The sequence below is a fragment of the Alligator mississippiensis genome, chromosome 5 (assembly GCF_030867095.1).
Source record: "Alligator mississippiensis isolate rAllMis1 chromosome 5, rAllMis1, whole genome shotgun sequence".
NCBI classification, from domain to species: Eukaryota; Metazoa; Chordata; order Crocodylia; family Alligatoridae; genus Alligator; species Alligator mississippiensis.
In genome coordinates, this window is record NC_081828.1 from 143730776 (window position 1) to 143755164 (window position 24389).

Sequence of the window (24389 nt, forward strand, 5' to 3'; positions counted from 1 at the left end):
GTCTCTTTGACAGGCAGCCAGGGGTAGATAAATACAAATTTTCTAATTTTTTTTAGGGACCCCACAAGCCAGATAGAATGGCCTGGTGGGCCGGTTATGGTCCATGGGCTGTACTTTGCCTGCCACTTCCCTAACTGCCTGTTGTGCCTTCGATATTTCTCCCCTTGTGTCCACAAAGAGTGAGATCAACTTCAGTGAAACATTAAGAATCTGCTCTGGTAAATGTGTTTTCTAGATCAGGAGACTAAGTCAGTCCTAAGTGATTCCTTTTCTAATGGTTTCAGGTCAAAAGAAGAGATAGATCAATTTTCACTATGCACATCACATTTGAGGTTAGCTCAGTCAAGTCCCCACTGATTTCTATCCTTTCTAAACTAAATGATTCTAGCTACTTTAATTTGTTGTTATACATATTTTACGGTTGGCAAAATACATTCCGTGAAAGGTGGGTGAAGAGGTTCTGCTGCTTGTTTACTACTTTTCAGTGATTTCTATAGCAGGGGCACAATGTGCCTGCTGAATCCTAGATCTGTTCTCATACTGGAAACTACTGTCAGCTCTCATTGACATATCACCTGGTCTTTCATCTAGACCTTAAGGCGTGTGCCAGGGGCAGCAGGTAGACTGAGAAAAGTGCTGGCCACATTGGTGAGTTTGAGGGACTGTATCCAAGGCTACTTTCCACAGAGATTCAGTAAGATCATGTAGCCTGGAATTGCATTATTGTCTCTGCTCAAACCTATGTTAAGTATTCTACATTAATAGTATCCTTATATATATCCATGGCTGAAAGATTTCCTGGAAGTGCAGCTTCATTAGGTTTCTAGACACCAGGGCTACAACAAAGACATTGCAGCTTGGTTTAACTTGCTTCTCCTTTATCTGTGGAAATTGGTGCAGTTTGGGAACATATATCAGTCTAACACAGGGAACACAGTCTAACAGTGCCTGCTACAGCAGTGATTCCCAACCAGGGTACTGCAACACCCTGGGGTACCTTGAGATCCTTTCAAAGGCACTGCAGGTGCCACACAACGTTAGCATTGTTAGGTATACAAATACCTATGCATGATTCGCAAGGCAAACCCAGCAATTTCAAATAGAAATCCATAGCATCCAAAGCAGTCTCACCTGTTGTGGTTTCTGAGTTCTCTGAAACAGGAGAACTGTTCTATTATTTTTCTGTAGTCAATAAATGAGTGAAAACTAAGAGCTGGAATTTTCCAAGGTGTGCCTTGAGTCTATAAAGGGGTGCCTCAAGTCTAAAAAGGTTGAGAACCATGTATTAAGGGATCTCTGCAATTCCCCCCTCCACACAAAAGGTTGCTTTCTAAGGGCCTGTGTACATGAAATGGGGACCCTAAGTTGAAGCGATGGGTTTTTAAAAACACCGCTTCAATTTAGGGCCCTTTAAACCTCTGCGTTGTGCACACACCCACTTACTTGCCTCTCTGGCGGTGGGGAGGGGAGGGCAAGCTGCCAGCAGGTGGAGTCGTCCCTGGGCTGCAGGGTAGGGGGGCTGGTGCTTCCCACCATGGCAGTGGCAGGCACCCACCCACAGGCACCCGGCTCGGGCAGTCCTGGGGGACACCACAGCCGTGGAGGGAAGCACTGGGTCCGTGCGCAGCTTAGGCAGGCAGGCTCTGGGGGGTGGGAAGATCAGGCTTGCCACTATCTTTTTTTCCTGTCTTGGGCTGAGGCTGCCTTCCTGGGCTGCTTGCAGAGCCCCTGAGCTCCACAGAGCCCGGTGCTTCGCTCCACGGCTGGTGGGGCAGTAAACTAAAACTCCTTGGAGGAGCTTCAGTTTGCTGTGTCCCACATCATTTAAGGCACATTACGCTGCTGAATTCGCTACAGTGGCTGGAATTAATGCACACTATGCCACCAAGGTGTGCAAACACTGACACCATTAAAGCGGTCCAAAAGCATTTAGCCTGGTTTAAAGTGTTGTGCACACACGCCCCTCATTTTGTCTACACATAGCCTCAGTTTTTAGTGCAGGGAAGTGTGTGTGTGTGTGTGTGTGTGTGTGTGTGTGTGTGTGTGTGTGTGAGAGAGAGAGAGAGGGGTCACATTTGCTCAGCTTACAAAATAAGCATATATCATATTTTCTCACATACAACATGCACCTTTCCCCTAAAAGGGCAGAGTCTTGTGTTAACAATCTCATGGCTGTAGCTATGGGGTGAGCACTCTAGCTTGTACACAAAGTAGCAAGTGAGCTTTTTGACAGCATCTGTACAATGCTTATGATGTGGAAAAAACATTTTAATTACAAGAACTTATATAAAGAACTACTTATAGTAAAGAAGTAATTTTCTTGCTACTACCCTTTGCAAGGGTCTGGGCTTTGTCTTGTATGATAGAGTAAGTCCAGAAAGTCTGGTACTGCAAGAGACAGTCTGCCAGACCAGAAAGTTCCTGATACCACACTTCATGTATAGCAGGATTTACTTTATGTCAAAGTGAGCCATGACTCCAGAAAAATGTCTTTTCTACATTCTACTTTCCAAACACAAAGTGCATGCTTTATTTGGAAGGGGGTATGTTGTATGTGAGAAAATAGGATATTTTTAGTAAATAGGGCTGTAAAGATTGAAATAGGGTCTATGTTGTCTTTGTCACATGCCACTTTCAAGAACAGAGATTCTGGCATTGTAGTGCAGTCAGTCATTCAGCTAAATGCGTACATCAGAACAGAAAAGGTATAGCTCATTCTTCCACAACTTCCACAACTCTTGTGAGACTGAAGGTAGAAACTGTTTATTTCTTTTCTTTTTTCTTTTCTTTTCAGTAAAATGAATAATGATTATCTGACATAGATAACAGATCAAATCAGTAAAAAGGTGCCTTTTTGGCACTATCATATTTCTAATGATAACTACTAAAAATTGAATAGTTTTACCAAGGAAAAGAACCATTGCTTGAAGCACTGATTTTCTAATTTACCTTTAAGCTGCTATTGTTTTCACAGAGTGGCTTTGTTCTGCACTGCCAGTGTACACTGTTCTAGTGCAGTGCCTATCTCATGATATCTGACTGCATAAATTTCAGATTTTTTTTTTACTATGGACACCAATTTAGCTTTTATAATATATCTCTCATTCAGCTCACGCTTAGCTCTAATGGACTTCTGTTTCTGTCTTTCTGAGGTCACTCAAAGAAAAATGGGAAAAAAAAAACCTCACAAAGATTTAAGGAAATGTAAAGAAATGTCCATGTCTTGTGGAGAAGGAGGGAATTTTGTGAGTGATTTTCTTTAAAATATCATAAGCACCTCAGTGAGCCTGTTAGAATTATCCTATTTTACTACAAGGAGTGAAATCAAAGGAAATTATTAGGGGGAAGCAAACAGGAAATGAAATTATGGTAAAGTTAAGGTATAATCCAAGAGTCCCTAGGGCAATAATGGTGAGAATGGCTATGAATTTTGGAATATCCCTGCCTGGCTCCATCCAGGCTATCAAGGTATGCTTTTCCTAGGCCTGAACATAGGGTCAAAGTGAATATTAGTATCTTAAATATGTTGATCTAGGCCAGAAAGAAATCATTTGCCATGGCTCAGGGGTAACTCTGACAGAGACAGTAAGCATTCTACAGTAGGGAAGTGGGCTCCCCCCAACCAGATGAAAGTAAGTGCTATGAAGGGAATGGACAGATGCAAAAGGTTCAAGTATAAGTAAGACTCAAGAAAATGAACTTTTTTCTGACTTTGTCTCTTTGTTCTATGTGCTCTGTGCAGTTAGATAAAAGAATAAAAATATGTTTTGCTTTAATTAAGCCATGTTAGTGTCACTTCAAAGCTGTTGCAGGCTCCCAGAGAAACAGGGCTGACTGGTGGACAACACTAGTTAAACTGGTCAAGTTAACATGGCTAGTAAAAACTGTGTAATTTCACATGTTGCTAAATATGGACACCACTTTATCTTTTATAATACATCTCTCATTCAGCTCAGCCAAGAGATCCAGTCCAAGAATTGTGCAATTCCACACAGATGGGGATGCAAATAGTAAAGGGGTACTTTCTGCATCAGAGGGCCTATGGCTAGAAGGGGAACCCCCAAACCACAGTTCACAGCATTTAACATCACATAACTTTGTAACCTTCAAGACTGTGATGTATTGGTTTTTCCTCATAAGGCAAAGACTGACCACATCTCACTTCACAGAATTTTCCAAGCAGTTATATTAGGCCGACATATAGAAACATACCCTCTGGAGAGACCAAGCAATACCAAAGGTACTAATTACAGATGTACTGACTTCTTGATTACATATCATAGTTATCAAGCTTTTGACCATTAATTAAAAATTATTGAACTAATTAAAACTTCTTGAATTATATCATAACATAGCACTGTTGTAAATCTTTTTAAATTTCTTTTTTAATATATTTCAAATGGTTGGAAAGAAGATATTGGATATGGTGAGCTAATTCCCTTGGTTACAGAATATCTTTAAGAATAAGTGCTGAATAAGGACAGATGGCATGAACAAAACTGATCAGGTGTTACAAGATCATAAAAACTTAGAAAATAGTAGATTCATAGATTGTAGAGTCAGAAGGGACCACAATGGATCATCATGTCCGACCTCCTGCCCCGGCAGGAAAGAGGACCGAGGTCAGATGACCCCAGCCAGGTAACTATCAAGCCTCCTCCTGAAGACCTCCAAGTTAGGTGATAGTACTACCTCTCTTGGAAGCCCATTCCAGATTTTGGCCACCCTTACTGTAAAAAATGTCTTCCTAATGTCTAACCTAAATCTACTCTCCACTAGTTTGCACCCATTATTCCTAGTTACTCCCTGGGGCGCTCTGGTAAATAGTGCATCACCAACTCCCTGTTGTCCTCCCTCGATAAACTTATAGGTGGCTACAAGGTCTCCTCTCAGATGTCTCTTGTGAAGGCTGAAGAGATCCAGATCTCTCAACCTCCCCTTGTAGGGTCTTTCCTGGAGGCCACTAATCATGCGAGTGGCCCTTCTCTGAACCCTCTCCAGATTCTCCGTGTCCCTCTTGAGGTGTGGCACCCAAAACTGGACACAGTACTCCAACTGTGGCTTGACCAATGCCGCATAGAGGGGGAGTATCACTTCCCTTGATCTGTTGGTCATGCATCTGCTAATACATGACAAGGTGCGATTGGCTTTGTTGATGGCCTTGTTACACTGCTGGCTAATGTTCATCTTGGAGTCAACTATGACTCTAAGATCTCTCAACCTATAGGTGTGCTGGGAATTCCTCCTTCCTATGTAAAGTACCTTACATTTATCTTTGTTGAATTGCATCCTATTTCATTCTGCCCATTGATCCAGCCTGTGCAGGTCGGCCTGTATCTGCTCCTTGCCCTCCGGTGTGTTAACTTTGCCCCGTAACTTGGTATTATCTGTGAACTTGGCGAGCGTGCTCTCCACACCCTCTTCCAAATAGTTGATGAAGATATTAAATAACACCGGTCCAAGGACAGAATCCTGAGGGACCCCACTGCCCACCTTCTTCCAGGCCGAGAATGACCTGTCCACCACCACTCTCTGGGCATGGTCCCTAAGCCAACTGGCCACCCACCCAACTGTGTAGGCATCCACTCCACAGCCTGCTTGCTTCCCTATGAGAAGAGGATGCGAAACTGTGTCGAAGGCCTTCCTAAAATCCAGGTAGATGATATCAGCCTAAGCTCCTGTGTCAAGGCAGTGTGTGACCTGGTCATAAAAGGCTATAAGGTTTGTCAGGTAGGATCTACCTATGATGAACCCATGCTGGTTTCCTTTCAGCATCATGTCCCCTGCTGGGCCTTCACAAATGTGCTCTTTGATGATTTTTTCCCAGTATTTTCCCAGGGATAGAGGTAAGACTGACTGGCCTAACATTACCTGGCTCATCCCTTCTCCCCTTCTTAAAAATGGGCACCATGTTGGCCCTTTTCCAGTCCTCAGGGTCCTGGCTGGAGCACCATGAGTGCTCAAACAGCTGTGCCAGTTGCTCAGTTATGACACTGGCCAATTCCTTCAGCACCCATGGATGGAGGTCATCTGGGCTGGCTGACTTGTACCCATCCAGCCCTTCCAAGTGCTCCTTAACTAAGTCAGCACTAACCTTTGGTGGTCTGGTGCCTTTTGGACATCTGTCTATGCTCAAGGTGGTACATTACATTATTATTATATTATACGAGTACATTAATATCTATGCTGGAATATATGCCAATTCATCCAAAAACTATGGAACCTTTTTTATATTAAATTGTTCTAAGTCATGTGAGTAGACCTGTTTAAATCAACAGATTGTTCATATAAGCAAGTACTTATTATTCAACATAAGTGTCAGTAGGCTTTGCCCAGATACTGATCATGGGACAGGTTTAAAATCCTGGTAGGAGGCAATAGACACACTCACATCTGCTCTAGTTGCCTGGTGTGAGAAGGGCAAGACATGGGCTTTAGCTTAAAAAAGAACCATGAAAAATCCTACTTTATTTGTTCTATATAGTTGTGTGTCTTTTTATAGCTTATTAGGATCAAGGAGATGCAAAAATGTCACAAAGATCTGTTCTTTCACTGCAACAGTTTACATACTCAGAACAACTCTGAGCTACTTTTCAGATGAGATTAGCACCAAATTATGAAAATCATACGTATGTTTATGAGTGTTTACATCAGAATAACCCTACTAAATAAGTATTAAATGGGACTGCTTTGTGAGCACCTTAACCAGTGTGACAAGGTTCTTTGAGTAAACCGGATATCTTTTATTAGACCAACTAAAATAGTTGGAAACATTTTTCTTTGCAAGCTTTCAGGTACAAACACCCTTCGTCAGGCTGAGAAGCATTTACAGCTGATCTGTGCTCTTCCTGGATGGAATACAACCTATACCCCTTAATCAGTGTGACTGATTAGAGCAAAGTTTACATAGTGTTACCCTTAGTGATTATCTGTAGTTTTATATCACGTGATGAAATCCACATTGTGTGTGAGAGAGTACAGTGATAACGAGTTTGCATTTTAGGAGCCATAGAATTTATGCCAGTTCCTTTTTACAACCCAAGAAGTCTAGACACTGCATCACTAACAGAGCTACATGAAAACATCTGCACGGCTGTAGAAACTGATGAAAATCACATTGTTGTTGAATACATTTTTACAATAAATTTTTCACTCTGAGAAGAACTGCTTTTCTTTACTTAGAAATCTTAGAATCCTCTATAGAATAGAAAAATAAAAGATACCTTGAATTTTGGCACTCATTGACTCAAGCTAGAAAAGAATCTCTTCTTCCTCAGGGGGTTTACTTTCTAATTTGTGGGTTCCCAGCAGCCTGACAGATTGAAAAAACACAGTGGACCAGTGCTTTGATCTGTAATCTAGTGAGATGGAGTTGTAATTCAATGAAATACAGAAACCAGTAACAGACACTTTTCCCTTTAGCTTCTGATTTCTTTTAATTCCCAGAAACATTTTCATCTTTTGATTCAACGGAAGAGCACCACGGAGCTATTACCTCTATTTCTATGAATTTTAGTGCTCATCTTAGTTTTCCAATTAGAACATATGGGAATAAAAATAGTGAGTTTTATAATACCCTACTGTGCAATTATTATCCTGGCCTAGAGAACAACACAATTCTAAACACAAGTACCACAATGCTACCAAATTTAGCACCTTTCACTCAACAGAACCCAGTCAGTAGGCAGTTGCTTTCATTGTTCAGAAAGAAAATATAAATCTCTACAAGATATAAACTCCTTTCCCTGCAGCTCACTAATACAAAACAGCTTACTAATACCAACTATCATTTCCCTTTCAGTCATGCTAATGAGATATTACCTAATTCTCTGAGTGAGCTAGTTGAAGGTAGAGAGAATAATACCTTAAAAACTCTAGTCATAAAACTAATCTCCTTTTCCCTTCAGGAACTTCACAATCCTTAATTCTGGAAACTAGAGGAATACATCTTTTTTTCTTTTATTTCCCAAGCTCAGGCCTACTATTAAAGCAGTGATCAAGACAACTCAGATAAAGACTTTCAATCCAAATGGAGGTGGATCACCACACATAGCCATATACCACATTCTCACTTTCAGTAAAGGCAGAAAGTTTGTAAAAACTATGATAAACACACTAATTCTATTTAATTTTAACAGCCCAAAAGACGTTATGAAAATGAATTTACTACATGATGGTTTGAAAGATTTAAATCATTTTCCAAGATTCTATCACACACCCTCACCTATACAAGGTAAAAGGTGTATACAGGGAAGGAAACTGCATATAATGAATTATGCATGGGGAAAAACAGTATACTGTTACCTGTCATTATACCCAAGGAAGATATTATATAGGAATCACTAGAATAATTAATTAATTATTATTCATACTATATGAATATGACTTGAGCACTGTCGTGGATGGTTATAAACTGTTCAGGAAAGACAGACGGGGAGAAGATGAGGAGGAGTTACTCTTTATGTAAAAGAGCCATATGATTGCTTAGAGCTCCAGTATGAAACTGGAGATAGGGCCATTGACAGTCACTGGCTTAGGGTCAGAGGGGAGAGCAACAAGGGGTATTTGTACAGGACATGGGGGGTTTAATTCTCCCTAAATTGAAGCAGTGGTTTTTTAAAAACACCGCTTCAATTTAGGGTGAAGTAAACCCCCATGGTGTGTATACCCATGTCCACCAAATCCTTACCTGCCTCTCCAGTGGTGGGGAGGGGAGAGCCTGAGCTGCAGTGGGGCAGGCGGGGGGCTGGTAGCACCTGCAGCTCAGGCTGCACCTGCCCCCAGGCAGCACCTGCCCGCAGGCAACCGGCTCAGGCAGTCTCGGGGGGCACCACAGCCTCGGAGGGAAGCACTGGGCCCCTGTGCAGCTCAGGCAGGCAGGCAGGCAGGCTCCAAGGGAAAAAAATAAAAAAAGATGAGGCTTGCCACTTTTTTTTTCCCCCACTTCTGTGGAGCCTGCCTTCCTGGGCCACTGTTGGGCTTGGAGGTGTTTTAGTTTGCAGAGCCCCAAAGTCATTTAAGGTGCATTACACACTGCCGAATGTGCAGTGCCTGGAATTAATGTATAGTATGACCCAGAATCTGCAAACAGCAATGCCATTAAAGTAGTGTGAACAGTATTTCAAGTGTCATCTACAAATGCCCAAGAGTGATGTGATGGTGGGTGTCTTCTATAGATCACCAGACCAGGAGGATGTGGTTCATACCTTGATGCTAGATGCTAGGGTTGGAAGGGACCTCAATATGTATCGAGTCCAACCCCCTGCCTAGGCAGGAAAGAGTGCTGGGGTCAGATGACCCCAGCCAGATGTCTATCCAGCCTTCTTTTAAAGACCCCCAAGGTAGGGGAAAGCACCACCTCCCTTGGAAGCTCATTCCAAATTTTGGCCACCGTTGCATGAAGAAGTTTTTCCTGATATCTAGCCTAAATCTGCTCTCTGTCAATTTGTGACCATTGTTCCTTGTTACCCCAAGAGGCACCCTGGTGAACAGAGCATCTCTGATCCCTTGCTAGTGGATGAGGCTTTCTTCAAACAGTTAGCAGAAGTTTGCCAGTCACAGGACCTGGTTCTTATGGGGAACTTCAATCATCCTGACATCTGCTGGGAGAGCAATACAGCAGCTCACAAACAATCTAGGAAGCTTTTGAAAAGTGTTGGGGACAACATCCTGGGAGAGGTCAACTAGGGGCTGTTCTCTTTTTCATCTGCTGCTCACAAACGGGGAAAAGTTGGTGGGAAATGTAGTAGTGGATGGCAACTTGGGCAACAGTGACCATGAGATGGTTGAGTTTAGGATCCTGAGGAAAGGAGAGCAGCAGAGTATGGAACCTGAACTCCAGAAAAGCAGGCTTCAACTCAGTCAGGGAACTCATGGGCAGGATACCCTGGGAGGCCAGTCTGAGGGGGGAGAGTTGGCTGTATTTAAAGAAACCTTGCTCAGGGCATGGGAACAAACTATCCTAATGTGCATAAAGACATGAGTGAATGAATGAAGACTCGCAAGTATGGAAGAAGACCAGCTTGGCTTAGCAGGGAACTCTTCTGTAAGTTAAAACAGAAAAATGAAGCTTATAAGAAGAGGTACCTTGGACAAACAACTAAGGAGGAGTATAAAAGTCTTGTTTAGGCATGCAGGGATGAAATCAGGAAGGCCAAAGCATAATTGAAGTTGCAGCTAGCAAGGGGCGTGAAGGGAAATGAAGGGTTTCTATAAGTATGTCACCAATAAGAGGAGGATCAGAGTAAGTGTGGGTCCTTTACTAAATGGGATAGGCAACCTAGTGACAGAGGATGCAGAAAAGGCTGAAGTATTCAATGTCTTTTTCACCGTAGTCTTCACAGGCAAGGACAGCTCCAAGACTACTGCACCTGGTAGCACAGTTTGAGGATAAGGTGAGCAGCAAATTGTGGCAAAAAGAGCAGGTTAGGGACTGTTTAGAAAAGCTGGATGTATATAAGTCCATGGGGCTGGAAAGGATGCACCCAAGGTTGCTGAGGGAGTTGGCCGATGTGACTGAAGAGTTGCTGGCTATTATCTCTGAAAACTCACGGTGATTGGGAGATGTCCCAGATGATTGGAAAAGGGCAAATATAGTGGCCATCTTTAAGAAAGGGAAGAAGGAGGATCCAAGGAACTACAGACCAGTCAGCTTCACCTCAGTCCCTGGACAAATCATAGAGCAGGTCCTCAAGGAATCAATTTCTAAGCACTTGGAGGAGAAGGTGATTAGGAACAGTCAGCATGGATTCACTAAGGGTAAGCCCTGCCTGACCAACCTGATTGCCTTCTATGATGAGATGACTGGCTCTGTGTATGTGGGGAAACCAGTGGATGTGATATACCTTGACTTTAGCAAGGCTTTTGATATCGTCTCCCACAACATTCTCGTAGACAAGCTAAGGAAGTACGGGTTGGATGAATGGACTGTAAAGTGGACAGAAAAGTGGCTGGATCATTGCGCTCAGGGAGTAGTAGTCAATGACTTGATGCCTAGTTGGCAGCCAGTATCAAGTGGAATGATCCAGGAGCTGGTCCTGGGGCCAGTTTTCTTCAATATTTTCATCAGTGACCTGGACGATGGCATGGAGTGCACCCTTGGCAAATTTGCAGATAACAATAAGATGGGGGGGAGTTGGAGATATGCTGGAGGCTAGGCCCTTAGCGAATCCATGCTAATTCAGGATTCAGAGAGACCTTGAGAAACTGGAGGATTGGACTAAAAGAAATCTCATTAAGTTCAATAAAGAGAAGTGCAAAGTTCTTCACTTAAGATGGAATTAGTACACCATGCACTAGCGCAGGCTGGTGACCAATGGGTTATTTCACCTGAGGAGGCTACATCACTTGTAATATATATATAAAGACAACAACTGAATACATCTCATTTGACTTGGTCAATACTGTACTTCTGTCATTCCTCCCATTTTTCCTTAGACCTTGCAGACTACAGAAAATGAAAAAAATGCAGCAGAGTTACAGATTCTAGCATGGTTTCTTCTGTCACAAAAAATTCTCTGTGCCTCTCAGAATATTTATAAACAGCCATTTCTCTATATTTCTATCAAATACAATAATTTTCATTAAGTTCTGATGCACAAATGCTTTCAAGGATGAAGAAGCCATGACTATCTGTTACAATATATTTAAGATCAGCGAGCATCAAAAACATATTGCTGGAAATGAATCGAAGTGATAAAACGTGAATTTGACATGGAAGATTTGAGTTCCCTTAGGGACAAAGAGTGCTTTCCAGAGGCAGAGTTAATGATTATGTTTTTTGGAAGGTATCTGTTCAATCTCGTCATAAAGGAAACTAGGATCTAAACGTATAATATCCCAATAGAGGAGTTTCTAACCAGTTTGGAGGAATGTGTTGAGATAAAATGAAAAAAAAAACCACTTGTTAAATAATGGCCACTTATGAATCTCACATATTTCCATTTTCTTTTTCACACCACACGTGAGTGTGGACAGCTTATGGGCTAACACCCTAACACTGAAACAGATGTAGTAATATAATTAAAAGCTGCTAACTATTTAAGCATGGAAAAGGGAAGGTAGAAACACATTAAAGATCATTTAAATATTAGTATTTATGAGTTTATTGGAAGTTAAAACAATTTTACCATCACCTGGACAGAGATGAATTCCCACCTGAGGGATACGATGTAGTGAGGCATTGGCACGCATCACTTAGAATATATCCATAATGCTTGTCAAAAAGGATTGAAATACAATATGACTTAATCCTTTGTCTCTAAGAGATTCCTAGAACACCAAATGTTTCTGTGAGCTGTAATGAAGACTTTTCCATAAAAAGACAGATTTGAGGGGTTTTATGGTATATTCTTTGCAAAGAGGAGCTCTGATTTAGATCCTTGTATGTAGAATAGGCTGGGAATTTTCTATCAAAAATACCAGTTGGTTGATTACAGAATGTTTGACAGGAATATCCTGCATTTCTTCTTAGGCAGAGTCAGCCTTTGGGACGGGTGCTGTGGGCATTCACACCACACACACACATACATGCACATGTGAGCAGCCCATGCTTACAGAAGTGCTCTCCCCCCACCCCACCTCACTGATCCCCACCACAGGCAGGAGAAACAGTGCCCAGCCCAGCCTGCCTTTAGCCACTGTTCAAGAGGATGCAGGCCAGGCAGTGCAGATGGCAGCAGTGGTGCCTGCTCCACTGCTTGTCTGGTGCACCATGCCATTCTGTCTCCCTGCTAGACTGTGCCCTACACCCCTGCCTGCTGGCCTCTGCCTGCAGTAGTGCTGCAAACTTGGGGCAGTGGGGGGTGGGGGGAAGTGTTGCAAACTTGGAGGGCGGGAGGGGGAGAACACGTGGGGGAGCCAAAAACCAAATTTGCCAAGTGTACCATTTTCTCTAAGGCCAGCTCTGCTTGTAGGTTTCTTGGGGACCCTGGCTTCCAGGCAGCTCTACCATGCAAGGGCTTCTAGGTTCCCTGTCATGGAACCAGAAAGCCAAGAAACCCAGAGTCTAAGTAGAGACAGGAAAAAAGCCTGAGGCTAAACTGATTCAGTCTTTTCACGTTAGTCTAAACTGCAGAGGTTAAACTGAGACACAAGTGAACAGACATTTGCCTTTGATTCAGGGTATGCCTGAAGTGGCTCAAGCCAGAAGCCAGGAGGGTGCTAGAGCACAGCTCTGGCACATAGCCAGCATGGGTTGTGTGTACACTTCCTCTTCCTGCTGCCCCTGGGGTCTACAATCATAGCAGCATGACTCTGCAGGGTTACTCATCATTTCCTCTTCCTGCTTCCAGGTGCCCCTGGAATTTGTAGTCCACAGTTGCATCCAGCAGTAAGTTTGAGTGGGAGAAGGGGGTGACTGCCCTCCCCCAGCAAACCCCAGCTGGGGTCTGGGGCCACCCTCCCTGGCCCCAGACCCCAGCTGGGGTTTGCTGGGGGAGGGCAGTCTCCCCCCTCCCCTGCCCCCGGAGGCTGGACTGCATCCCCAGCCCGGCTTGCCACCCCCACCACCTTGTCAGCTAGTCCTCACTGTTCCAACTAGGGAGCAGAGGGGTAGGGCCAGCCCTTCTCTGCTGGGTTAGACAGCACAGTTCAGCACAGCCCAGGGCTGTAAATCATGTTGAGATGCTGGGGACTGTGATTAACTTGAACCAGGAAGGGGTCTGTGGCAGATGTTTCATAAACTGGTTTGACCTAAATCAGTTAAGTCTGATACTACATTCAACTAGGCTTACCTTAAACTAGTTTCAGCCATTTTGAAACTGGTTTATGTGCACTGAGCTTCTGTTCTTTTACAGGTTTAAACCAGTTTCTGATCACTTAAACTGGTTTATGTGTAACTTCTATCTCTAGCCAGGGAAAATACACTTTGGCTTGGATTCTCAAAGTCTAAGCCCCTGGGTCTGCACAAAATGTTCTCAGGGTACAAGTGTTACCTAAGGCAGAGCATGGACCCTAAAAACTCTGGGAGGTTTCAGGGTTTCAAGTTCACAGCTGCTTGTCCTGGGCACTCTGAAGAGTCTTTTTGGCTTCTAGGATCCCTGCAGTAAAGCTGGGAGCCTGAAAGCCCCATCACTAGCAGGGGCTCAAACTGAGGCTTTCAGTGCTTAAAACATCCCTGCCAATGAGCTGGGAATTTAGAAGTCCTGGGACACTCTTTTGAATCTAAAGGAAACCAAACTGTAAAATATCCAGGCTTCTCACAAATCATAAGTCCTAAGTATTGGTCAATTCTATTTGTATCTATATAACCTTTTGGTCAGAGCTACCTGTCACATTAATACCTGATCTCAGAGTAGGGATAATGGAATATACTTACTTCAGTGGAAAATTAAATTGACAAACATACAGCATTATATTTTTTGAGCATAATACAATTATATAAAAATGTTATTTCCCATTAGCATAGGTCAGTTAAAATCCCTTAATACACTTACATGATCATTAGTTCTTTTTATGTATTATGAAATGTTACAGACCTTAGTCACTGCCTTCTGTAGCAGAATGCCCATCAAAATCAATAAGAGTTTTATCAGAGTAAGGAATGATTAAGAAGACTACAAGATTTGGCCTTAAGTATGCTATGTATCCATTGTGGAAAGGCTATTGAAACATGTCACATTACATCTTTTCCCTGGCAATATTACCAATGAAGAGGGCACATCACTTATCAGAGTGCTGATTAAGTGGATTTAACTGTACCGTCAGTTAATGAGTAGACATTGATCTACCAGTTTATAGAGTCAGGTACTCTGTACTCCGGTGAGCAGTGGGTTACTGAGCTCTTGCACTTTTTAACAGTTGAAACATTGCACAGGACAACTCCCAAATTAAATATTTCTCAGTCTTTCATCTGAACTAGGGCAGAAGAAAAAGAAGATGCAAAAGACTTGAAAAATCAAATGAAACATTAAAGAACATTTTAAAAGAGGAAAAGGACAAGTAGTATTTCCAGAACCTGGATCTTTCCTTTTCCATTGAGTTCCCCCCTGCTTTACCATCCAATCATTATGCCCGACTCCCCTGTTCAGAATGCATTACATGGGTTCCTCTGCTGTGCCCTTCCCATTTTGAGTGCTGCACGTTCTGCCTCTTGTAGGCTAATCAAACAAGTGCAACCTGTTCTCTCTGCATTGCGATAAGATGCTTCATTTTGTTGGGAAAATGAGATACGCAGCTTGTGTTGATGAAATGTGAGCAGAGCACTCTCTGATGCTGACTGGATGCTTGAGTGCTCAGTACCACTTTAAGCAGTGGAAGTGGTTAAGGCCTAGAGAACCTGAGCACTTAAAAAAAAAAAAAAGCAAACAACTGTTCCCCATAATATCTTATTTAATATAATTTTATGGGCATGTTCAGTACTTATTTCCCCAGGAATTATATTAGCAATGCTTGAAAGGGCCAGTGAAACAGATGTGTTCTGGTGTTGGCTGAACAACAGCATTCCAAGGCTGTTCTTTGTGTTACTTCAGTGCTAGAGATCCAAAGGAGACATATTCTGCCTGTATACATTCAAATGATATACAATTACCAGTCTGTACAGATTGGTACACCCTATGCATGTCATTCTAAATTATATAAGCACATATAACAGTGGCATGAATTTTAATGTAAAAAAAAAATCTAATAAAGTTTGCACTGTGTGAAAAGCAATTCACTTCAGTGGAAAAAAACTTAATTCATCTTGTCACTGCATTCAGTGTATTGATTGCAAATAGTCTTAGACAGGACTAAAAAAACCCAACAAAACTACAAAAGCATAAGTGACCACTCTGAAGCAAAGGCTAAAAACAAGTAGGCATCTCGTTAGTTTTTCCATTTAGCAATTCTTGAAAAAAAAAGTATAAGGGAAAGAAAACAATCCAATCCTGGTACAGGAAGGACACTGGGGAGTGTAAGAGCCTACCATGAAACAACAAGGAAAGACATTAATATACTAACAGACACCCATATTTATTCTCTACCAATGCTCTTTATATGACAGAACTCTCCAAACAGCACTTAAAGGTACCAGTTAAACGTTTGACAGACAGATGTGATAACTTATGGCTCAAAATATTTGTTAGCCGGACAGAGAGACATATTTTGCAGAAAATCCTTTAAGGTAAACTGGCTTCATGTTCGCTGGCATGCAGCCATTTTTCTATAAGCTCTTATTACAATGGTGTATTTCTAATGGATTGGGTATGGTGCTTTTCCATTTTGCTAATGAGAAAAGCTAAAGGCCATTACTTGTTCTGATTAAGATCCCTGAGGGAAGAAATGTGATGTGTATATTACCAGGGCATACATAAAGGAAGTATGTGGCATTTCTAATCAATCAGATGAAGGGTAGACAAAAAAAAATCTTATCCTGTGAATACAGAGGAAGAAGATACGGGGACAAAAAACATAGAAAGTGTCTTTAAAGGGTGACTTACGGGAATCGGTTATAATGATATTAGTATGATCAATCACTACAGCTACTATCTGGGAAAAATGTAATTACCAAAATGAAAACTTTCAAATGGGAAGCACTGATCAAGGGCAGAGGCAGTGTCATATTTCTAAGAGCACTGTCGACTTTCATTCAGGCAATATATTACAGTAACTCCAACCACTATTACAATACTACAAGGTTGGTCTATGTTTCCATTATTTTGAAGGGAGTGAAGGGATGAAGGGGTTAGGATTTGGTTGTAAAGAGTTACTGTGGACACCAAAAATATGACTTAAGTCTCAGCCCAAAGGCAAGTTAGTAATATCTTTTTTTATAGAAATGTGTGAGTAGAATTATAAAGTTATGTTTAGTATCATGGCCATGAATTCAAGTGAAATAAAAGGAGATTTTGTAGATCATGATCTATTAATTCAGAAGCATACTCAATCAAAAGAAACTGCTAAAAGAAGTGCTACTGTATTTTCAGGGAGACTGACCAGTGGATTTGTCTACCTCTGACTTCTACCCTTTCTCAAACTATTCACTCTTTATTAATGGGTAGTAAATAGTAAATGGTTGAAGTACTGAAGTTTGAGATCCACCTTTACTCCATGATAAAGCTATATTCTTAAAGCCTGAAACTGCCTTAAGGTATGTACACCAAAATGCAAGCAAAATTAGTTCTGTTTGAAAGTGCATGTTTGAAGAAAGCATAAAGTCTTTTAAACTGATACAAAATATAGAGTTGTATAAGCACATAATTCAATAAATCAAAAACACGTTGATGCCAATGAATAATGACTGTGGCGTATTAAAAACCACATGCACCCTACAGATACTGTCTTTTAAAAAATACTGAGGCGATAGACCAGTTGTGCAACAAATTAGCCCCCTCACACTATCTGGGTGCCACTCTATTCCTCCTTCCCTGCCTGATCTGCTCCTCTGCTTTCTGCTTCCTTCCCTGTGTTCCCTGCCTGATCTGGTACTTTGCTTTCTGCTCCTTGCCCTCCCTGCTTCCTCCCTGGTCAGCCATACACAGAGGCAGGGCTGGTCACCCCTGTGATAGACCAAAGAGATATTACTATAGTTGATGCAAAACATGTAAGAATTTAAAGGCTGCCACAATGTCTTTGGTTGCAGGAAAGCAGAATAAAGAGGAAGTGGCTCATATGTCTACTGCAATTATATCAGCAGTAACTCATCTAGGCTTAATTCCTCTGCAATATAATGCTCTCATGCAGATATGGTAAATGATGTGAATCTCAATAGCTCAACGTGGTTGGGGGTAATGATTAGCAGGCCGCTATATCTGTGGTTATGGGAAGTAATCATGGCTTCACTCGAGAGGAACATTACAAAAAAACCCCTAAAAAACTAAAAACCATTGTAATAATAAAACTGGAAAACTACTCCTCTACCTGGACCATGGTACAACCCTGATCTTTAAATCCTTATGAGTGGCAATGAATAGGCATCAGAAAAAGCACTAAGAAAAATAAGCGTCCAAGCTGAAACAGCTCACCTCTGCTGCTATCATTCCAGCATTCAGATGCCTGTTACTTTCCTTGCTGCTTTACACTTAAAAGATGCTACACAGTGTAACAACAGCTATCAGTAAACATTTCAGATCTCTGCTCTGCTGCTGTGAAAAAGGCCCAGTGTATTTTAGTTTGTACAACATGTAAACAGAATGGATCCAACATTTCAGTTCTGTTCTGAAAGCCATCACTTGCTCAGTGGATTTATCTTCCCATAGGGATCTTGCAAGATCTATTTTAGGCCCAAACTACACTGACCAGCTCTTTGATGTTCCCCTTAGCTTTGGTTTATTTGTCATTTAGCACACTGATTGACTGAAGGGCTCAAACATGGTTCTTCTACTGACAGTTATATATTTGTATGATGTCTCTTTTCTAGTTTCCTTCTACACAAAACTCATGTTGCAAAGCAAAAGAAAGTGCAGTGAAAATATTTGCAATGAAGAAAATCATAATTGCACTCAAGTTTTCCTCCTCCAAGGATGCAACAAAGTATAAGACAAAGTGGCCACTTTTCCATGGAAGAAACTGACTTTGAATCAACATCATAAAGGCCCTAGGACATTCAGGATTAACCTTATAAAATAACCTTCTCCTGGCCTATGTGTGCTATGTTGTGTACCTTAGCCTCCCTGCTGAAACAGAAATCAATAGGGTTAATGTTTTAAAGGTGTAAGACTAGCTATTCATGGAGATGCAGAAAAAAATCTGCAGAGTTACTGGCTGATTTCAGAGGTGATGAGCTTTGCCTGAGGCGGAGTGAGTCAGCCAACCTGTACAGCAGTTACATCCCCTACCAGCCTTGAAGGAATTATAATTGTGCTAACTAACACAGCAGCTGTCATCCTGGCCTCAGGACTGCAGAAAGAATGCAAGGAAAGTGAAGAGAAAAACAGAGAAAGTGCTAAAAAAGTACCCCCCCCAAAAAAACAAACAAAACAAAAAACAACAAAAAAAACCAAACCACGAGCAAAGACCTGACTTGTTCCTGGCTTATTAGTGAACCAAGGGAATAAAACCCCCAACATATATTTGATATTTATGTCAAACTATTATATTAGTGATCTAAACCTTTTAATCACTTGTTGCAATGTAGCCAATTTTAAAACTTTTTTAAAAATTACAGTCAGGATCACCTAATCTAATGAGGTAATGGCATTTATTTTTGCATAAGCCAGTATAATTCCAATTCATAGTAGTCAAAGAGATAAGAGTTAAAGTCAAACACATAACTGGAATAGGTAAGTTCTACTTTTTTCTCACTGAGGGGGACAGACTGTCAGCTGTTGCAAACTGGTGTTGCTCCATTGAGGTCAGTATAACTATTCCAATTAGCAACAGCTAAGAGGCTGGACTTTCCCTTGAATGTCTTTTGAGGCACTGTGTTAAACCAGTGTGGCAGTATAATCTGCTGCCCATGAAATGTGAAAGTGTCTCTTGTATGGAGCTCATTATCCTTCAGGAAATCATGGAAATTGAAGGCCCTAGATTAATTTACTTACTCACCTAAGTGGTATAAGATTTAATTAATATTTGGATAGTGCTTTGAACATACACATTGTAATAAAAGTGCTTCAGTAATGATTTGTCAGTTCCTGTCTTCTTTGGCACATGTGTCAAAGACTGCATATTGTCATGCAGCTTCAGTCTCATCTCCTCATGTTCTTAATATGAAAAGCAGATGTTACACACTTTCCTAAATAGATTTTACTATTAAATAAGAATTAGCAAGAGAAATATTAGAGACAACCAAATAATATATACCTGTTCATTGTCAGCTGAAAGTTTCTATAAGAATCAAACAGCTAGATAAACTGAATTGTTTGCACAAGAGGTGCTTAAAACTAAGTGCAGTTGTTGCAATATTTCAGTTTGCAATTGGCATTATTTGCTCTAGTTCGCAATAGTTCCTATTAACATCAAGTCATGGCAGGAGAGAGTGGGGCAGACGGCCTTTAGAGCAGGGTAATTTAAAAAAAATTGGGTACCCTGTGACATGTATGAATGTGTTAATTTTCAAATTAGGCTCTAGCAGATGCCATGGGGCATTGGCTCAATTTTTCTTCTTAGAAACACAAGTAAATATCATACTGATCATGAAATTTATAAGAAAATTATGAGAATAAAGGTTAGATCTGTAAACCTTCAAACACATAATTTTATTCTTTGCCTTCTGTTGCAAGTTAATTACTTTAAACTCTTTTTTCATTCATTTTTGATCTCCTGCTCCTTTAGATTCAGCTGTCACTAGATTGGTTACAAACTGTATAAATAAACCTAAGGAAATCCCACTGTTTAGAAAATACAAATTTATGTGTTTCAATTAATCATTTCCCTACTCTCCATCACTTGTTGAACAAAAGTGAAATTGCTGCCATTACAGCTGTGTCATATACTATGACTCATGCTAATGATGGCATATATATGGGGTGAATTTTCCTAGAGAAAAATATTTGCAAAAATTGTTGGACTTTCTTTTTTGGTCAGATTTCAAAATTTCAGTGACAAATGTTGCTGAAAAGTCAAAATTTGAAAAAGTATGATTAATTATACTTTTATAATAAATACCAGTGTCAGTGACTGTCTTAACAAAGAGCTCTCTTCTCCCTGCCCCCTCAGAAGTCAGCTATAGGGGACAGTTAATGTGGTATTTTGATGGTAGGGTTAGAGACTGAGATGCTCTTGAAGATAACCAGATACCATTAGCATTCCTATGTACTTAGGAGAGACAGAAAAGAAAATCTGGGTAGATGGTAGAGTAGAAATATGCAATAACTTGAAAGGAGAAAGCTGGTGATCCCATATTAGAGAAAGATAGTGAGATGGCAATAGATCAAAGCATAGCCAACCTTAGGTTGCATTGCTAATATTGTCTCATACTGGCCAGCTGGGTTAAAATAAAGCTATCCTGGTAGTAGAAAGAATCCAAAAGAAAATGAGGAGACTACTTCAAGGAATCATGAGCTAAAGAAAAAGTTTCAAGAGAAACATGCTCAACAAAGACAAACAGGGAACTGAAGCTGGTTGTCAATACACAAAAGATTAAGACACGTGATTCAAAACTAGAGGCCAAATTGCTTATGTCTACTAAGCAGGGCATAGAAGACAAGCCCAGGATTCTCCTGTTTGTTTCTCCCTGCATACTCGATGCAATATGCTAATGGAAAATGCAAAAGAATGGTGAAACCTGTTTTGATGCTGCAGCCTTCAGGATCTTATTGAAGGGACATGCTTCTTGGAGCAACTGCTCCCTGAAGTGCCCAGCTGGTGCAGCTCTCTTCTGCTATGCAATAAAAAACTGCTACATTCTGTAGCTTATTTACCTTACTAGAAAAAACAACTCAATTCAGCAAATCCCAAAATCACTTGATGCAGCTGCTCTCAACCCCCTCACTACAGTTTAATGACATCTGCTGACTGAGCTTCTTCACAGCAAAAATTAGTTATGACTGAACTGTACTTCCAAACTGAGGCTTTCTGGGCTGGGAAGCTTCTACAACCATATAACAGAGGGACTGAACTATGCATAATTCACGAATAATAAAATATCATGTGAAGGTGTGGGGGCCATTGCCATCAATAGTTCCCTGTGGAATCATAAGTGATTTGAGCAAAGCCTGGGCTTTTTGAGAATTTCAAGCTGAAATCACATTGGCAGAATACTAATGTAAACTAAAATTTAATAAGGCTCTACCTTGCCATATAACTCAGCAGACACAGTCATAGGAAACCCATTTAATCTGGTCCTGCATTGCAGATCATTCAGTCTTGGACAGGATGTTGCTTCCAGATGAAGAAGCCATCAGCAGCGGAGCATACCATGCAAATGTACCTCAGAGATCCTTTGAAGAATTTCAAGCGTCTGACTACAAGCACATTCATGACATGAAAGGGTCACGTGGGAGTTCACTGTGTCAGAGTGGTATGTTATTTGGGGAAATGTTTTTATGCCCAGACAGTCACTCTACTTCCAGACATTTTCCACTAGCATTTTTGTTACAGTGTCTTAAACAAACATCAAAAATAGGCATGATGTAACGTGCAAATATTTCTTCCCAATTCTATTCACATACCTGCAGGCATTTTCAACAGTAGGGCTTTGTACCACCTTCAGGTATGTCACAGCATCAATAAACTAGTGTTTCCACAAAGCTTTGTTGTGCCTGGAAATAAAGCTTTCCCCTCAAGGAGCCACTAGAGACATAATTCAAATCTCTCAGATCAGAATACATGCATCAGGAACAAATGGCCTTGCTTACTGAAATGTACCCATCACCTTCTGAAGCAAACATTACAAAGGGAACTGTAAACATACTGAGCCATATAACACATATGGAAAAGAGTCAGTCATGACTCTTAGTCTAAACTGTTAAAGGATTTTTCAGTGTTAATAGCACAGTTAGCTGAAATGTTTGCCTACTCATGGGTTGTATAAACTCCAACCATCAAGAGGAAAACAATATTTTGATGTATGGTTCTTTTCATAGATTTGGCAAGTTGTCCTTAGAAAATATTTCAAAATTATTTTATAATATGCTTGAACTCGCAGTGAGTGCTTTAATGAACAGAAAATAAAAATTAAACCGTCTTGACAATTGCTTATGTTCAAACTGAAGTGACACTGTTTCTTTACAAAACAAGAACAGAAGCAACAGATAAGAGACCAGTAAGATCACACAGACCATCTTCCTACTGATTCCTGATAATTCCCTGCAGAACATTTTGTATTGCTTTGCCCAGTTTTGCTCTAAATGTCTCAGGCAATAGGCTTCTATCATCTCTCCTAGAAGACTATTTTAAACTCTCATATCACTCCAAGATATTCATGCTAAAATTTGTCCCATCTTAGTTTCACCTCATCGTTCATATTTGTAACTTTGTGTGCCACTCTAAATAGCTCCATTCTCTTACGGGTGGTTCCACTCTTAGTATAATTGTAGACTGTTATGTTAGTTGGTGCTTTACTGAATTACAATGTGCATGTCTACACGTGCATTGAGGCATGCCTAAATTTAATGCACATTAGCTTAATGTGTTCTAAGGCGATTTAGGTTTGCGTCTACATATGCACATGTTAAAACACATTAACGCCGTGTGCACAGACTGATGTGGGCCTAAAGTTAGTTTCACATCAGTCCATACACAGCATTAATGCACCTTAATGCTTCTACATGTGCGTTAATGTGCTTTAGTTATTCATGCCTAAATGTGATACTTGCTTTTCACAAATAGCCTAAAATCATTTTTAAGGCGCATTAAAGGCGTGCACATGTGGATGTGCGCCATTAATGCAAAAGCACCTTAAATTGGCACATGTAGATACATCCAATATTCCTGTATTTATTATTGCTGTTGTTGTTGGTATCAGCTTGTCTTCAGTGATACCAGAGGAAATTGGCTGTTATTACATGAAAGACCATGTCGATCATGATTAAAACCTTCCCCATTCAAGAGTTTCAGGTGTTGTTAGCAAATGTATAGCCCTGTTGTATGCGGGGGTTAGAAACAGATAAAAATTTCAGCTATTTTCCCTCCTTTCACCCACTTGTCCTTTTTTCCTGTACTTCTTCTGCTTCCCTCATCTTTCTGCTTTGATAATCCTCTACTAAGGAACCCCCATCCAAAGCAATAAAGATGAACAAACAATTTGTGGCATTAGTGTGATGTGTGAATGCCACCACATAAATACATATAGCTGTTACTTTCTCTCTTTTCTCCAGACCTCTGAATGCCAGCTTACTGGCGCAGGGACTGTCTATTACCCTGTGTTTGTAGACAGCCTAGCAAAATGCACCATCAGCCCCGGTCAAGTCCTAGGCACTACTGTAATAAACATGATAATAAATATAGTGAATTCACATCTTCAGTGAATGAAGCAGGCTATTCACTCCGTGCTGCATACCACACAGCTTATTTATTTTAGTATTCACTCCATGCATTTTAGTATAAAGGGCTTTTACTATGGGTACATGCTTGCTGCTAAGTAACAAGTGAAAAGATTTTTCAATTATATTCTCAATAATCTCTCATATTTTGATTAGGTGAAACTGTGAATTTAACAGTATAGCAGCAGCTATAGGTCAGAGAAGTGTTGGTGAAACTATCTTACTAGCCCTCCAGTTCAGACATCTCAAGTTTTCTGAACCCATCTGCCCCATGGGGAATTAGATTTGCAGAATTATGAAAATAGAGTTATCAGCTTTTTACAGTTTAGCCATTGCTTCAGTGGTTTCATTTGTATTTCTGCTGTTGTTACTTCAGGTCAAGAGCTTCTACCACAATAATCTAGGGGCTAGAAACCTTCAACAAGACAATGACTAACTGGGCTAATCCTGCTTCCATATACTGATGCATCAGAAGGTAGCAAAGGTCCTAACAGGGTACCTATTCAATTATGCAATGTTGCATGTGAAATCTATCTGCTGGATAAA

At 40.8% G+C, this 24389-nt stretch overlaps 1 protein-coding gene across 11 annotated transcripts in view; it reads right to left on the reverse strand.

Moving 5' to 3' along the window:
- Positions 1-24389, reverse strand: part of RBMS3 (RNA binding motif single stranded interacting protein 3) — a 1095516-nt gene that overhangs the window by 20245 nt on the left and 1050882 nt on the right. The window lies entirely within an intron of this gene.